At 45.1% G+C, this 16790-nt stretch overlaps 1 protein-coding gene across 4 annotated transcripts in view; it reads right to left on the bottom strand.

Annotated features, from left to right (window-relative positions):
- The window catches only part of LOC115473716 (angiomotin-like), a 125534-nt gene extending 111480 nt beyond the window's left edge, over positions 1-14054 (bottom strand). For 2 of the 4 annotated variants that reach the window (XM_030208762.1, XM_030208765.1), the window contains exon 1: positions 13870-14054. The gene's annotated coding sequence lies outside the window, so the exon portion shown is untranslated. Of the gene's footprint in view, positions 1-4218; positions 4224-7108; positions 7120-13640; positions 13697-13869 lie in introns of those variants that run through there. The other 2 variants (XM_030208763.1, XM_030208764.1) reach the window with 2 other exon arrangements.
- Positions 14055-16790: the final 2736 nt, after the last annotated feature.

Raw genomic sequence — 16790 nt, 5'->3', positions numbered from 1 at the left:
CTGACAACTGAGCACATTTTTTAAATACGATAATCGGATATAACAAAAGAGAGGGAACGAAGTACAAACTAAAGTCCAAACAAAAAAAACAGCACCACGGGCCTTTAAAAATGGAACACAGTTCTTTAATGAATGAGCCTTGACAAAAAGACCCGACACGGGCCGTGTTTCGGTGACTAGCACCTGCGTCAGGGGTCACAGTGATGACGTGGAAAACTTGGGGAATAACTCGAATATATTCCTCTACAATATATTATTCCTTATCCAAATGGATACAGAAAGTGAAAGTGCCTTGGTGCTTTGTAGCTTTTACTATATGAGACGTGGGGCAAGGAATAATATATTGTAGAGGAATATATTCGAGTTATTCCCCGAGTTGTCCACGTCATCACTGTGACCCCTGACGCAGGTGCTAGTCACCGAAACACGGCCCGTGTCGGGTCTTTTTGTCAAGGCTCATTCATTAAAGAACTGTGTTCCATTTTTAAAAGGCCCGTGGTGCTGTTTTTTTTGTTTAAATACGATAATCAACACGTCCTTAGATGTTCTATAAAATGCATCTAGCCTGGTTTGCAAGTACAGTTCTCTTGGTCAATCCAGTCCCCCAAAAATGGAGAGCTTGCAAACACTGCATACGCCTGTTGTGGAGGCAGAAGGGACTTATTGCTCCACCCAGGTTCTGTGCGACTGCTGGTGTGCTCCATCTTGAGGTCCTGCTGCTCTTTCTAGTCTTCACGACACAGCCATGCACATCAGAGACCCTTCTGACGCTAACAAATAGGATAGGATGGTTCACTCAACCAATGCTCTCGCTTTTTGAGAACAACTAAAAGGAAATATATTGGTTTGTTCAATAATGTCTCTTTTCTAGCTCTTCCCAGGATGCCATCCCTCTAGGTTCTAAGACCACCTCAATGGATGTATTTCTGTGTATGACCAAAATAACAATTCAAAACCGGGCAAGCCTATCCTTCCTGAAATAGTTGATATCGGTAGCAGTTTAATCATCACCCTTGGGTTTCTTTCGGTCGTCAAATAAATCTGTTAATGCCTTAAGTCTAATGAAAGTCATTTACGAATGGGCAACTACTGTCTGCAACAGAGATAGTTAACTCTTGGGCCAATCGCCATCTTTTTCATTTCTACCCGCTACCTCACAGAAAACTGTAATTCATCCCAGAGGGTCAATTTATTTTAAATAGATCCTAAGCAAAGATCAAAATTATAATTTAGCCATATATATATTTTAGGCTCCAATTAATAAGAATTCCAAAATATTTCAACTTATCTGGCTTCCAAAGAAAGATCCATCTCACCAACATCGATCTTGAATACATTTGTTCTTATCTGATCGCAAAAGCCAAGCAGGATTGAGTCGTTCAGTACTTGGATGAGAGGAAACATTTTTAAAAGCAGACAGTTGCCATAAAAACATGCTTGCCTACTTTAAAAAATGTTGAAATACGGCAGAAAAAAACAACAACAACAACAAAGAAGGACAGAAAGCCAAGGAATATGATAAAACCAGAAAGCACTACAGCCATGCGATATTTGGAAGAATCTCAATAATATAGCCATGTTGAACCTTGCTTCATAACATAAGCCAGAATCTTGACTTGTCCCCCTCTGGTGCCTTTTCAGCCCAAAGAACCACAATACTTCATACCGTTTCCAGCAAAGGTCAACGATCAACCTGGGCTATAGCACCTACAATGGTGCTCCAAACAGTACGAAGTATTTTCAGCTCCTGCGAAACCACAGGGCTAAACAACCCTAGGTAGTGAAGCTTAGCCGAAATTGGGTGGCGGAGCAGGTGGGGGAAGAGAGGTTGGTGGTTGGGAGGCGAGGATAGTGGAGGGCAGACTTATACGGTCTGTGCCAGAGCCAGTGATGGAGGCGGGACTGGTGGTTGGGAGGCGGGAAATACTGCTGGGCAGACTTGTACGGTCTGTGCCCTGAAAAAGGCAGGTACAAATCAAGGTAAGGTATACGCATATGAGTTTATCTTGTTGGGCAGACTGGATGGACCATGCAGGTCTTTTTCTGGCGTCATCTACTATGTTACTATGTTACTATGAAATACCTCAACACTATACTCTCTGGGCCAACTTTTGGGTCAGGTTCTGAAGTCCCAGAGTAGGTGCTCTCGGAAAGCTAAAAGTATCCCACTGTCAGATCTCACCATTCTCCAAAAGCCCCGAGGTGCTACTTGACCGGTCAAGAGAGAAAGTTATCTTCCTGGACTCTCACACATTTCCCACATAAATTTATTATTGTATCATCTGAAGATCTGTGAATTTTTTCCACCACCCAAAAGACACACCCCGTGACTCTGAAGCCACTTTCTCAGAATTGCAAAACTAATAAAGAAAATTTCTGGCTTCTCTATCAACACAGCCTGTACATACTTGCACTAAATTACTTCTTAATTAAGACAGTAATCAGTGAGGTATCAAGTGGGTGAGAGAGCAGGTTCTACAGCTGCTATATCATACCAAGAAATATAAATAAATCTGAACTGTTTTCTCTGTACAGATAGATTACTGTCAAGCTCCTGGCATGAAATCTAGACAATTTTCAGAGTAATTTACTTGGGTAAAAAAGTGTTTTATCCATCTGAAACACCCCCCTCCCCCCAAGTCAGTCAACTTATCTTTATATATTTTTTTATATTATTATACTTTTAACATCCTTCATACAAAATGTTTTCCAATCATGACAATAAACATGGGCAAATGATATATGAATTATAAAAGCATAACGCAAATACATCCTGCACATTTGCCTCGACTTTAGTCTTCTTAACCTTTCTCATTAATACATAACCATATCGAACTGGTGAAATTGTTATTATTTATTTACCCCTCCCACTACCCCCCCAACACTTCAAACTCCTCAACATCTTTTGCCCTGTGGTTTCTTCAGGACAACCTCCCCAACACCTCCTCTCTCTCCCTTATGACCTCCCCTCCCTCCCTCCCTCCCTCCCCCCATCAACACACATGTCCCCCCAATTCACTCAACAGGGGTTCTTAACTTTTTTGGTTACCCCTTTATCTGATCAGTAAAAGCCTCACACCCACTTCCTAAACCTTGTATCTACTAGTGATTACTGACAGCTACATATATCTCGCTAACTGGTAGTCAAATAGTGCTTATCACACCGCTAAAATTGCAGCAACCAACAGTTATATTACCAATAACTGTCTTCTTTCTGTCTAGAAAGTTTCAATAAACTGCTTCACATTTCAAGACTACTACTACTACTTATCATTTCTATAGCGCTACTAGACGTACGCAGCACTGTACACTTGAACATGAAGAGACAGTCCCTGCTCGACAGAGCTTACAATCTAATTAGGACAGACAAACAGGACAAATAAGCAATAAGGACAAAGAGTAGCAAGATTCCATGTAGAATCCAAAATAATAGCAAGATTCCGGAATCCCAGAAAGTAGCAAGATTCCATGCAGAATCCCAAAGAACAGCAAGATTCCGGAATCCCATAGTAGCAAGATTCTGTGTGGAATCCCAAAGAGTAGCAAGATTCCGGAATCCCAAAGACTACTACTTATCATTACTAAAGCGCTACTAGACGTACGCAGTGCTGTACACTTGAACATGAAGAGAGAGTCCCTGCTTGACAGAGCTTACAATCTAATTAGGACAGACAAACAGGACAAATAAGAGATAAGGGAATATTAAAGTGAGGATGATAAAATAAGGGTTCTGAACAAGTGAGTAAGGGTTAGGAGTTAAAAGCAGCATCAAATTTATTTGAAAATATCTTTGTTAGCAAAAAAGGATAACAAAAACAAAGCTGGGGGGGGGGGGGGGGGCTAGAATTACAGGGGACTGAGGTTCAACTCCTCCTGCTTTACTGTGTATCACTGTAGTGTGGTTAATGTTGCATACTCTGTTCCTTTGTGTAGGGACCTAAAGTTGTTTGCTCACCCTTGTGTTCTTGCCCTCATTGTGAGCTACGTAAGGGCAAAGTAACCGTGTGAAATGTGTTTCGGCTCTCATAATGCTGTGTAAACCCTTATTGCAAGCCCTAACGGGCAAATTAATATTTTTAATGCGTAAAATCACTCTGACATTGCTACTATAAAGGGCGGTACAGCAAATATGGAAATACACCGGAGTTTAAAGTACACACATACTTTCACTTTCAGAACTAGTGCAAACACACCTGCAGTCTTCGACCCAATGCAAACAGACTCTTGGCGAGTCTTCGCTTTCTGAACTTTGACTCTGGTGGACAGTGGAATTTCCAACATCTCTCAAAATGCATCACACGGCCAAATGCCAGGGTAGCCTTTTGGTCACGCTTTAAAAATGCAGGTAATCTGGCAGCCAACACACAGCCCTGACCCTCCGTCTTTACCTACCACTCAAAACCCTCTCCTTTCACAAGGTGCCAGTTGAACTAAAGGGTTTTTCCCATTGAGTCTACAAGTTCTTAGTGAATCTGGCCCAGATACATCGGAAGACTCCTCCAGGCTAAGACTTCCCTCCATCAGTGCAGCTATCTTGGCTCACCCTTCATCTTATGCCCCTTCCCCTCATTTCCCTCTCTAAATATATCTACTACTACTACCATCTTAGGCCAGAGGCTTCAGTATCAGGCCCTCAAGGACTGCGACCAGTCTGGCCATCAGGAAATCCATAATGAATGCGGTTGAAAAAATATTTTACCTATGACAATATCAATTTGCATATCGGGTTATTTTCAGAATCAGAAGGGCAGAACTTGGGAAACACTGTCTTAGACTATGGGACAGGACCCTAACCAGCCCTTATTTTCTAACTGATTTGACAGCGCCTAACCCCTACGAGAAAAACTGCATTGGCTCCCAATCAAAGAACGTATTACTTTCAAAATCTGCGCCCCGGTCCACAAGATTATCTATGGCGATGCCCCGAGTTATTTGGCTGATCTCATAGACCTACCAACCAGAAACACAATTAGAACATCACGAACATACCTAAATCTTCACCACCCTAGCTGCAAGGGACTCAAGTACAAATCAATTTACGGATCCAGCTTCTCCAATAGAAGCACGCAACTATGGAACGCATTACCGAAAGCCATAAAGACAACGCAGGATCACCTCAATTTCCGGAAATCACTAAAGACCGATCTGTTCAAAAAGGCATACACTACCGATCCAACTTAAGTAACTGAACTCAGCAACACAACGAAGCCATAACCTGCAATGAGCAATATATCACTTTTCTCTCGATTCTCCAGTGTTCTGTAACAACATCACTCTGTATTTGTTTCATCGCCGGAGGTGGCTAACACCTGACGGTACTACGTAAGCCACATTGAGCCTGCAAAGAGATGGGAAAATGTGGGGTACAAATGCAACAAATAAAATAAATAAACTCTATAAAGCTTGCTCCTTTGTGGAACAAAGCAGTGTTTACACATCTCATGTTTCTCACCGATACATTAGTCTGAGCCCCATGGCAAAGGGCAGGATGAACATCTGGCTCTGATGTTTCCATGCATCTGGCAGATGCACACGCCATGAGGATTGTACAGTTTCAAACCACTGCCAACTCTGGTGCAGGTGAATTCTTGGGTGTGGCATCCAGCAGGTGCACGGAAAATAAGCCAGTGAAGTTCACCTTCATACCAGAAGGACTGAGTCACTTCACAGACAGAAACAAAAGGGAAAAAAAAAAAACGCAGGTAGTAATGCAATGTATTTACTTGCACGACACGATCTTGTGATCATTACCGGTCAACCCTAAAGCCCACAGAGACTGGAATCTGCTGTGCTTTCCAGTTTCACTTTTTGCACTGTCTGCAGGGAGTGAACAGGAAGGTACAACTGTCACTCAAATTCAAGGCACAGTGCCCGCATCTCTTTGCTCCCCCCTACCCCATGGGAAAAGACGTTCAGAGCAAAACAAAGGGCCAGTGAAAGTTCAACAACGGAACCCAGACCGGTTAGGTAAACCTGAGTCACTAGGGAAAGCCACGAAAGGACAACAGTTCCTCTGATCCCTAGGCCACCCTCCCCAAACAATCTGTAGGCAAACATCCGAGCAGCTCATCTTGACCAGCTAACTTGGGCCTGTATGACTTAGCAGTGGGTTGAGATCCTGGGGACTCTGCAGCTCCGTTGACTCGGGTACATTGCGAGCCCATTAGGGACAGTGCGAAGTACCTGTACGCCGCACAGTCACCTCAGGGATCACTTGCAGTCTATTAAATATAAAATAAATACATACAATACACATATCGCTGGCAGAAAGGCATTAACTCCAAACTCTCATTACGAAACATATCCAAGAAATTAGTTCTCTGTTCTTCTCTCTGCCCCAGTGACCCTTTTCCAGCTTCCTCGCCCCATCTGTCTCCCAATATCCCATCGGAAACAGTTCAAGCTTCTCCTATTAACCTACAAATGCACTCGATCTGCAGCCCCTCCTTACCTCTCTACCCTCATCTCCCCTTACGTTCCTACCCGTAACCTCCGCTCACAAGACAAATCCCTCCTGTCAGTACCCTTCTCCACCACCGCCAACTCCAGGCTCCGCCCTTTCTGCCTTGCCTCACCCCATGCTTGGAATAAACTCCCTGAGCCCCTACGCCAGGCCCCCTCCCTGCCCATCTTCAAAGTCTTGCTCAAAGCCCACCTCTTCAATGTCGCCTTCGGCACCTAACCACTACACCCCTATTCAGGAAATCTAGACTGCCCCAACTTGACACTTGACATTTCGCCCATTAGATTGTAAGCTCTTTTGAGCAAGGACTGTCCTTTTTTATTAAACTGTACAGTGCTGCGTAACCCTAGTAGCGCTCTAGAAATGTTAAGTAGTAGTAGTAAACAGCACACAGTCCCAGAGCAGGCAAGCAGAAAAGCAAGGCCAAAGGGGAACCCTCTGCAAACATGGGAAATGGGACTTGACATACCGCCTGTCTGTGGGTTTTGCAACTACATTCAAAGTGGTTTACATAGGTTATACAGCTACTTATTTGTACCTGGGGCAATAGAGGGTTAAGTGACTTGCTCAGAGTCACAAGGAGTTGCAGTGGGAATGAACTCAGTTCCCCAGGATCAAAGTCCACTGCACTAACCACTAGGGTACTCCTCCACTGGCAACATTCCATGTAGAAGTCGGCCCTTGCAGATCACCAATGCGGCTCCCCAGGCTTCTGTTTCTGTGAGTCTGACGTCCTGCACGTCAGACTCACAGAAACAGAAGCCTGCGCGGCCGCGTTGCTGATCTGCAAGGGCCGACTTCTACATGGAATGTTGCTAGTGGAATAGCAACATTAACATTCCATTTAGAATCTCAAATAGGGAAAGGGAACTGGGACTTGATATACCGCCTTTCTGTGGTTTTTGCAACTACATTCAAAGCAGTTTCCATAGTATATACAGCTACTTATTTTGTACCTGGGGCAATAGAAGGTTAAGTGACTTGCCCAGAGTCACAAGGAGCTGCAGCAGGAATTGAACCCAGTTCCCCCCACTCCTCCCAGTAACTCCAAAGCTTTTCTATGCTGCTGGAAGTCCCTTCCAACCTCCCTTCTCCAGGACTTCCAGGCTGTTTCTCTTCAATTACCACAGGTGCTCTTCCTGACCCTGCTCTGAATTGACTCCTAAATAAATGGATTATGAAGGCCCAGCTGTTTGCCTGCTCATTTTGTCACCCAGCAGTAAACTGGATGTCATCGGACAGATGTCAACCAGCCAGAGCTGAACAATCCATTTTTACAAGCACATAAGTAGTTGCAGGCTAGCCAGCGGAGAATACACTACAAAAGGCAAGCAGATTGAAAAGTGTGCCTCTTTATAAAAAGAATAACATCTGCCCTGAAAAGAGCAAATCTAAGGCAGTGGGGGGGGTGGGGGGGGAACATGCGATCAAAGATAATTTCCTGGCCAGCCCTGACCCAGCTCTAAACACTGCATCACATGGCAATTATGTGGAGTCACCTGTCCAACAAGGTCCAGCAGGGGATAAATGAGCCAGAAAAGGTGCCATCCTGAAATACAAGGACGGACTAAGGTAACATAAGATGTAACACAGTCGATGACGGCAGAAAAAGACCTGCACGGTCCACCCAGTCTGCCCAACAAGATAACTCATATTTGCTACTTTTTGTGTATACCTTACCTTGATTTGTACCTGTCTTTTTCAGGGCACAGACCGTATAAGTCCACCCAGTACTATCCCCGCCTCCCAACCACCAGCCCCGCCTCCCACCACCGGCTCTGGCACAGACCGTATAAGTCTGCCCAGCACTATCCCCGCCTCCCAACCACCAGCCCCGCCTCCCACCACCGGCTCTGGCACAGACCGTATGTCTGCCCAGCACTATCCCCGCCTCCCACCACCAGCTCTGGCACAGACCGTATAAGTCTGCCCAGCACTATTCCCCGCCTCCCAACCATCAGTCCCGCCTCCCACCACCGGATCTGGCACAGTGACTTCTTAATTGTAAACCCTCCCATTCCCCACCCCCAACCACACCATCTGACGTACAGTACGGCTGTGCACATGAGAAAAACCTGGTGATAAATTTACTTTTTTAAAAGTCACTTGAAGCAAAAAATATAACATAGTAGATGACGGCAGAAAAAGACCTGCACGGTCCATCCAGTCTGCCCAACAAGATAAACTCATTTGTGCTACTTTTTGTGTATACCTTACCTTGATTTGTACCTGTCTTTTTCAGGGCACAGACCGTATAAGTCTGCCCAGCACTATCCTCGCCTCCCAACACCGGCTCTGCCACCTAATCTCAGCTAAGCTTCTGAGGATCCATTCCCTCGGAACAGGATTCCTTTATGTTTATCCCACTGTACTGTACTGCTAAAAAAATAAATATTTAACAGCACATGTCCTGCACTGCTATAACAGAGTTCTCAGCTAAAGGGTGGGGGGGGGGGGGGAGACCAGCAAGGGCAACCATGAAACCCATCACCTCTCTGTCTGGGACCTCCAATCAGCTGCCATCCTGCGACGGTCTCCCAGCATCCCTCTCCTATCCTCCCACCTGCCTGTGGCTCAGGCCAATTACTGTCTGCACCCCTGACCCCCAGTATCCAGAAATCTTCAAATATTTCAAGTATGTGCCAGCAGCATAAATCCCTGACTCATCCCAACTTGTGGTTTCTCTCCTTTTATTTTAATTTTAGGAGGGTTGGTTTTTTTTTCTGGCTTAGTCCCTCTGTAGCGCTCTCTTTTGTGACAGAGAACACAAAAGACAGCCACTCTGGAGGGCACTTTCCAGACAAATGCTAATATTGATATTTTCTAGAGAGAGGTGGCCTGGTGCGGAGGACTGGCCTAATGGTTAGTGCAGTGGGCTTTGATCCTGGCAACCTGGGTTCGATTCCCACTGCAGCTCCTTGTGACCTTGGGCAAGTCACTTAACCCTCCATTGCCCCAGGTACAACAAAAATTTATATTGTGAGCCCCCTAGAGACAGAGAAAGTACCTGCATATGTGTACAGTGCTGTGTACATCTAGTAGCGCTACAGAAATGATTAGCAGTAGTACAAAAATAAAGCATTTGCAAATAATGACTGAAAGAGGCTGAGAAAAACTGACTCGAGACTGACTTGCACACAACAGCGCTGAACATTTCTGTTCAAATTAGCATCCCTAATGGGAGGGCTACATTAGCTCCTAACTGAGATGGGCGTCCTTGGTTTCCATTATCGCCAAAAACCGGGGATGGCCATCTAAGGTCGACCTAAATTTCATGATTTGGGCGTCCCCGATCGTATTATCGAAACGAAAGATGGACATCCATCTTGTTTCAATAATATAGGTTAACCGCCCCATCCTTTTAGAGATGGGCGCCCCCATTCAATTATCCCGCTCTGTCACCTACGAACCTTAATGCAATATAACTCTGTATTTCTCATTCCGGAAATGGCGATCGCCATTACGGAACAATGTAAGCCACATTGAGCCTGTAAATAGGTGGGAAAATGTGGGATACAAATGCAAAAAAAAATAAATAAACTGCACATTTTTAGGCTGGGCCTAAGCCACCTGCCTGTCTTGGATCATGAATATTATAAGCCACATCATTTATCTGAGCTACCGAGCAATCTGCAGTGCACAGGTGATTAGAACTGACCAAAAAGGCCCTTGCACAGAGATTTTAAAATTAGCTCTCTTTACATAACCAGGGCAGGAGTAGCCCGCTGGTGGGTCCTTGGCAAGCCACCATGATGGGCCTCCACCATAAAATAAATGCATTTTTAAATGCCAATACTACTACTACTACTTAACATTTATAGAGCGCTACTAGGGTTACGCAGCGCTGTACAATTTAACAAAGAGAGACAGTCCCTGCTCAAAGAGCTTACAATCTAATAGACAAGTGAACGGTCGGTCCGATAGGGGCAGTCAAATTGGGGCAGTCTGGATTCACTGAACGGTAAGGGTTAGGTGCCGAACGCAGCATTGAAGAGGTGGGCTTTAAGCAAAGACTTGAAGACGGGCAGGGAGGGGGCTTGGCGTAAGGGTTCAGGAAGGTTGTTCCAAGCATAGGGTGAGGCGAGGCAGAATGAGCGGAGCCTGGAGTTGGCGGTGGTGGAGAAGGGTACTGAGAGGAGGGATTTATCCTGTGAACGGAGGTTACGGGCGGGAACGTAAGGGGAGATGAGGGTAGAGAGGTAGTGAGGGGCAGCAGACTGAGTGCATTTGTAGGTAAGAAGGAGAAGCTTGAATTGAATGCGGTATCTGATCGGAAGCCAGTGAAGTGACCTGAGGAGAGGGGTGATATGAGTATATCGGTTCTGGCGGAATATGAGACGTGCAGCAGAGTTCTGAACAGACTGAAGGCGAACACCACTATGTAGGCCTCTACGTCAGATTATGGCACACTGAGGAATTAAAAATACCCTTACATTCCTTCAAACCCTTTCCCTCCCCCATCCAGACTCCAGCTGAAAAGTAAACTCTCCCATTTTCCCCAGACCCCAGCGAGCGCTCCCTTCCCCACGCATGGGTGTAGCGTTAATAAGCCACAGGGGTTGCATGTGCACCACCAACCCGAGAAGCCTCTCAAAATTCTTGCTTTTCAGCAACATGGCAACAGAAACTTTTTTTCGTACAGCACTAACTTAAGCACTCACCATGCACCCCTGTCCGCACACACCAACAAGCACACCCCCAACCTCTAAAAACACCAAGGGGGGGGGAACCTAACACATAATAGTGGTTAATGATTAGACTGGCATCTGAGAAGAGAGAAACCAGCTCTACTAAATACCAACTCCCAAATTTGACCATAGGTAAATCAAATCCAATTTATATAAAACCTAGGTCTATAAAGTGCAATCACGAAGGTGGTAAATGAAAGAACAGGACAAGCATGTAAATAATATGTAAATCATAACTCAAAAAAACTCACCCAACTGAGACTATGTAATATATAAATAAGAAAATTACCTAAACATACAAGCCTGTCCTATTAGCTCACTCACAACCTAAGTGAGAACTCACAGGAGCACTCCACTTCGTTCTTAATAAAGATGTATGCTCCTTTCTACATCTTTTTTAATACAATTTTCAAAAGTGTGTAGGCACTTAGCTTAAATAATGGTGGTCCACTCGCAGTTGTGATTTTAAATCTGTCCACTTCAGACACTGACCGCCGGTGGGCCCACCTCTTAAACTCTCAGCGTTCACAGCAAGGGAGCTAATAGGACAGGCTTGTATGTTTAGGTAATTTTCTTATATTATTTATATTATAATTTGAGCACTTGAGGTTTTTTTGCTCACGATATCAAATGTCGAAAAATAGCGAAGTGGTTCAATGATCGAGAGACTTGTCCACCCTTAGAGACATAAAACGTTTTACGTAGTCTCACTTGGGTGAGTTTATACTCTGAGTTTTTTTTTTGAGTTATGATTTACATATTATTTACATGCTTGTCCTGTTCTTTCGTTTACCACCTTCATGATTGCACTTTATAGACCTAGGTTTTATATATATCTGAGAAGAGATGGCATAGGGTAGCAATGCTTAGTGCTGACTTACCATATGGGATAGCCACAACTGACAGCATCACCTATCTCCTGCACAGGGCCCCCTCCAACCTTTTAGGCCTTAGAGATAAGTCTAGCTTTCCTAGGCACAGCACAGAATTGCAAGACTAACTAAGGAAGTGGATTTATCTACTTTCTACAACAGCAGTTAAAATATTCTGTGCATTTCTGTTGTACAGATCAGAATATATGCAATACTTATTAAGCAGACCACAGACCAATTAATCAGAACAAGTTACATTCTGGATTTGACTGGATCTGACAGTTTTCCTCAGGATCCCAGAGGCCTTCAAAAACAGGAGCAAAGTGCTGATAAAGTGGCTCCAGCGTTTCCTGCCTTGCAAAAAAGATCCTGGTTCATGGGGGACTATAGGATTGGGCCTGGGGGGTCCCATATCACCCTGGAATAAAAGGCATGACAGGAAGTTCCCAATATGACAGCTACAGGGTGAAACAGAGGATGTCTGCAACATTTTTTAACAAAATAAATTTTAGTTCCAGGGAACAGGAAGTTTGTCAGCTGACCCAAACTAACCTTATCCGTTTTAATAATGGTGCCACTGATATTGAACAGGAACAGCTAAACGGCCTTGGTTTTCTTTTTTTCAGGAAGAGGGGAGGGCAACCCCTCTCTCCAGTCTCAACCTCTTCCCTCCCCGTTCTCAGCTTCTGCTCTCCACCCTGTCCAGGAACATTGGAATTTCGTGAAACGTGTGACAAAAAAAAACCCGAGACTTTCCTTCTGAGCAGGAAGTTTCCATGGAGATTGGAAAGCACAATGGGAAATCTTTCAATCAGACTTAAAAGGCCTCCCCTGGGAAGGCAAAAAAAAAAAAAGATATTGAACGAGGTCAGGAAAAGGGGGAGGTAAGGGAGAAAAGGAACATGGTGAGATGATGCCCTTCAAAGAAGGAATCCGCCAGGAGAAAGGGATAAAGAGCAAATGCAAGAATAGGAGCCAGGAACAAAAATTAGGATCTGGAATTCGAGGCATCCGAAAAGAAATAGCTGAGGCCCAGCCTTCAAGTATCACAATTAACCATGCAATTCCATAAGCACGTTTACCGAAGATTGAGCCCAGTTTTCGTGTCAACCGGTGAACGGGGGAAAAATGAGCAGCTGAGCAGATCTGGCCGCACAAGTTAAACGCACAAATCCCCCAACTAAACGCTAAATTCTGGCAGGAGTCGACGTTTTCTGCACTACTCGGACTAAGCAAAAGGTGTCAATCGCCGCTTTGACGTGTGTCCTGATGAGATGCCAAACAGACATGCAAAACCCTACACTACTTATGCAAACACACATGAAACTGTCAGTACACTGGGGGGGGGGGGGGGGGGGGGGGGGAGGGGGATTATGCAAATCCAAAAGGGCTCTGCTGCTGCTGCACCAGGAAATGCGATCGTCCTTTGTACAAAGAGTGAGATCTGCACGGCTTTGCCCCTTGGATAGCCAGAGATATTAGAAGAAAGCGGGTCACAAGGCGATCGGGCAGGCGAGGGTCGCAGAGTGACAGCCTGAGCAGCCCCCCACGCCGCCCACCCCCTTGTCACATCCCACGCTGCTCCCTCCCCCCCCAGCCCAACATCCATACACTTACCGGCACTTCCACCGAGAGCAGCGATCCGAGATCAGTGAGGAGGGAGAGAGGAGGAGGGTAAGCGGAAACCAGAGAAGGGAGGGCCAGGGACAAAGGAGAGGAAGAGAACCCCCCCCCCCCCCCAATCAACTTTCTCCCCACTTACTCCTAGCCCTGGAGCCCTCCTCCCTATCGGATCTCTAAGCGGGAGCCCAGCTTCCCTCCAACCCACCCACTCCCCCACTCCTACCATAGACTTCCTCCTTTGGAGCTCTCCATCCCAGTCTTTTGCCTTCTCTCCTCCGAGTCCAGCTGGGAGTTTTCCTCGTTTTCCTTTTGCTGATAGGAAAGGAATGCAGGAAGGAAGCAGCTCTTCTCCCTCCTCCCCCAGCCGGCCTAGGATCCCCCCCGCAGCCACGGGCAAAAGGGGCTGAAACCTCAGCACAGTCCCCTCCTCCCCCTCTAGCTTTCCCTCCTCAAACTTTCCAGCGCAGACAGCAATCCCGGCAGGCAGACTCGTAGGCTGGGGACTCGAAACCCCGCCCCTCTCCGTCCCCGATTGGAGAGACGGGGACCCTCTCCCGATTCTCGTTGGTCCCGATGTGCCTCAATCAAGCGGGAGGGTGATGCAACCGTCGTCTGAAGACATCCTTCGGCTCCCACCGGAGGGCGCTGAGTTCGGAATGCGCGAGCGATAGACGCGCTAATCGGAATAATAAACGTGTACAACAATCTTTAAAAAAAAATAGATGTATCTGATGGGAAGAATGACACATTTGTGCCAGATGCAACAGTAATAATCCAGAGCCTTCACGACATTGATTTGCCTTTTTCCCTGACCCGTTTCTTCTCTCTTGCCCTTATTTCCAATACAATATGCTTTATTCTTTCAATATGCTCTGACTTAATTAAAAAAAAAAAAAGTATGCATAGAATGGATCCTTTCTCTCTTTTGTTATTTTTATCCTCTGAAGTCATTATTCAGTCGTTTGCATTTTTTCATATTTGACACATAGTAACGTAGTAAATGACGGCAGATACAGACCTGAACGGTCCTTCCAGTCTGCCCAACAAGATAAACTCATTTTACATGGTATGTGATACTTTATATATATATACCCGAGTTTCATTTCTCTTTGCCATTCTCAGGATACAGACCGTAGAAGTCTGCCCAGCATTATTCTTGTACTAAGTTCTGAAGCTAATGTCGAAGCCCCTTAAAATTTACACTCCAGCCCCTCCATATCTATTCAGTCACGATCAGGGCTCAGACCGTAGAAGTCCGCCCTGCACCAGTTTTACTCTCCAAATACCGGTGTCACCACCCAATCTCCGCTAAGATTCCGTAGATCCATTCCTTCTAAACAGGATTCCTTTGTGTTTCTCCCACGCATGACGGCAGCGGCGGGGGAGGGTTGGCAGTGGCGGGAGGGGGGTCGAATGTGATGGGGGGAGGGTCAGCGGCAGGGGGGGTGAAAGCAGGGGGGCAGGGCTAAATCTGCGGAGGCCCATGCCCCCGTGGCCCACCTAGCTGCGCCCCTGCTCTGTCAGCCTTGTAGCATTATACAAATAATAATAGGGTGGAATTTACGCTCGTGCAGATGTGTGTTGTGGGCTTAATTTTATCACAGAACACGTATGTGAGAAATAGAAAAAAGGTACCTGTTTTGTCTCTCTTCTGTAGGGGCAACATAGGCAACTCAGATCCAGCCCCAACAGTGCAGAAATACTAATGCACAGATTTGCACCTGCTCCAAAGAAGGTGTGAACGTTTGCATGTATTTTACACATGTGCATGTGTGTTTTTTAAAATGCATATTAAAAGGGAGATCCTAACTTCCCACTCCAAATAATGAAAGTGATCAAAAAAAATGGGAAGAAACCGTAAGAACGAGCAGGGCAGTTTCAAAAGCACACTTTTAGGGGTTCTTTTACCAAATCGCTGTGAACAATAACCTTAGCATGCACCTTAAGTGTTAATATGGGAACAGCTTTGAGCATCAGCCCCTGTGTGTACAGCACAGAATGCCAAGTCCTACCTTCTGCAGTAATGTATAGAAGCAATCAGATAAACTTCACTTCAACAATGCTCAGTTGATATATATAAGATCAAATGTTCACATAGTCAATGTAAATTGAAGGAAAAAGCCTCAGAAAACATTGGGTGCTACTTTCATACACCTCTGTATTGTATTTAAATTTATTTATTTATGACATTTATATCCTACTTTAGCTCATGTAGAACTCAGGTTTAATGTAGCTTAAATAACAATTATTTATTTAGATTTAGCTCACACCTTTTTCAGTAGTAGCTCAAGGTGAGTTACATTCAGGTACTCTGGATATTTCTCTGTCCCAGGAGGGCTCACACTCTAAGTTTGTACCTGAGGCAATGGAAAGTTAAGTAACTTGCCCAAGATCACAAGGAGCAGCACCTCTGGATTGCAAGACCAGTGCTCTAACCACTAGACCACTCCTCCACCCCAAAGAATCTTGTTACTCTTTGGGGTTCTAGATGGAATGTTGCTACACTTTGAAATTCTGCATGGAATCTTGTTGTTCTTTAGAATTCTAGAATCTTTATTTATTCATTTAGATTTTGCTGACACCTTTTTCAGTAGTAGCTCAAGGTGAGTTACATTCAGGTTCTCTGGATATTTCTCTGTCCCAGGAGGGCTCACAATCTAAGTTTGTACCTGAGACAATGGAGGGTTAAGTGACTTGCCCAAGATCACAAGGAGCAGCACCTCTGGATTGCAAGACTGGTGCTCTAGCCACTAGGCCACTCCACACTGCTATTCCAATTAGAAAGCATGAACTTGTTCAAAATAAAATATATCATATAAAGTTAGACCAGTCAAACCTGAGTGAAGAACAGATGTAATGCACTGAACTGCAATGATTTTGCTGCATACTTTGCCAACAAAATTAAAATTCTCCGCTAGGATTTACAGACAATCCCACCCAGCCTCCAATCAGTTAACCAGGAGAGCATAAAATCATCCCCTCCTGACAGAGACATATGGGACACTTTTAACCCAATAACAGAGAAGAGCCTTGACAAAATCCTAAGAGACCTTCGACCAGTGTTGTGTTGGAGCCGGCTTGCACTGGTTCACCAGAGCCTTTTGTTATTTTTTTCTTCGGCATCTCACTTGCTTTTCTCCTCTC

Source organism: Microcaecilia unicolor, chromosome 7 (genome assembly GCF_901765095.1).
Source record: "Microcaecilia unicolor chromosome 7, aMicUni1.1, whole genome shotgun sequence".
Taxonomy (NCBI): Eukaryota; Metazoa; Chordata; class Amphibia; order Gymnophiona; family Siphonopidae; genus Microcaecilia; species Microcaecilia unicolor.
This window is presented reverse-complemented; position numbering and strand designations above follow the sequence as displayed.